This window comes from Sapajus apella, unplaced genomic scaffold, assembly GCF_009761245.1.
Source record: "Sapajus apella isolate SASKATOON/1434 unplaced genomic scaffold, GSC_monkey_1.0 scaffold41, whole genome shotgun sequence".
NCBI classification, from domain to species: Eukaryota; Metazoa; Chordata; class Mammalia; order Primates; family Cebidae; genus Sapajus; species Sapajus apella.
In genome coordinates, this window is record NW_022436981.1 from 6,896,866 (window position 1) to 6,897,507 (window position 642).

General features: G+C 31.5%; 1 non-coding gene across 1 annotated transcript; it reads left to right on the forward strand.

Annotated features, from left to right (window-relative positions):
- Positions 1-204: 204 nt before the first annotated feature.
- Positions 205-345, forward strand: LOC116565913. Its single transcript, XR_004275652.1, has one exon. It is a non-coding gene; the product is annotated as a U4 spliceosomal RNA (small nuclear RNA).
- The last annotated feature ends 297 nt before the right edge of the window (positions 346-642 follow it).

The window sequence follows — 642 nt, forward strand, 5'->3', positions numbered from 1 at the left end:
AAATATTCTAATTAACATATTGGTCAGATGTGATATTGAACCAGTCAAATTTTATCATTGCTTGCAGAGAGTTTAACTCACTCAGAGTAAGGATCAAGAGCCATAGCATGAAGTGAAGTTGGCACAAGAAACATCTCAATTCACAGAAACATGGAAGAAATTTAACCACAGAATGTGCAGTAAAGTAATGCCAGGACAGTTAAAAGCTTTGTGCAGTGGCAGTATCGTAGCCAATGAGGTTTATCCGAGGCGCGATTATTGCTAATTGAAAACTTTTCCCAATACCCCGCTGTGACGACTTGCAATACAGTCAGCACTGGCAATTTTTGACAGTCTATACGGAGACTGGTTTTTCTTTTTATAAAAAAAATTAAAAAATAAAAAATAAATTAAAATTCCTGTTAAAATTGACTTTCTGCTGAAAATCTAGAAAATAGTTTAATAAATATGGATACTTTTGTAAACATTAAGATATAGGTAAGTAGGGGGTATGTTATAATCAATTCTTTTAATGTTTTAAATCACCCAGATGGTTTTTTATAAGTCTACTCTTAAATTCTAAAATTAGAAATAACTTATTTAAGAAGAAAACCAAAAGTCAAACTTGATATTATAGCATGGTACAGTTTCTCTCAAAAATGC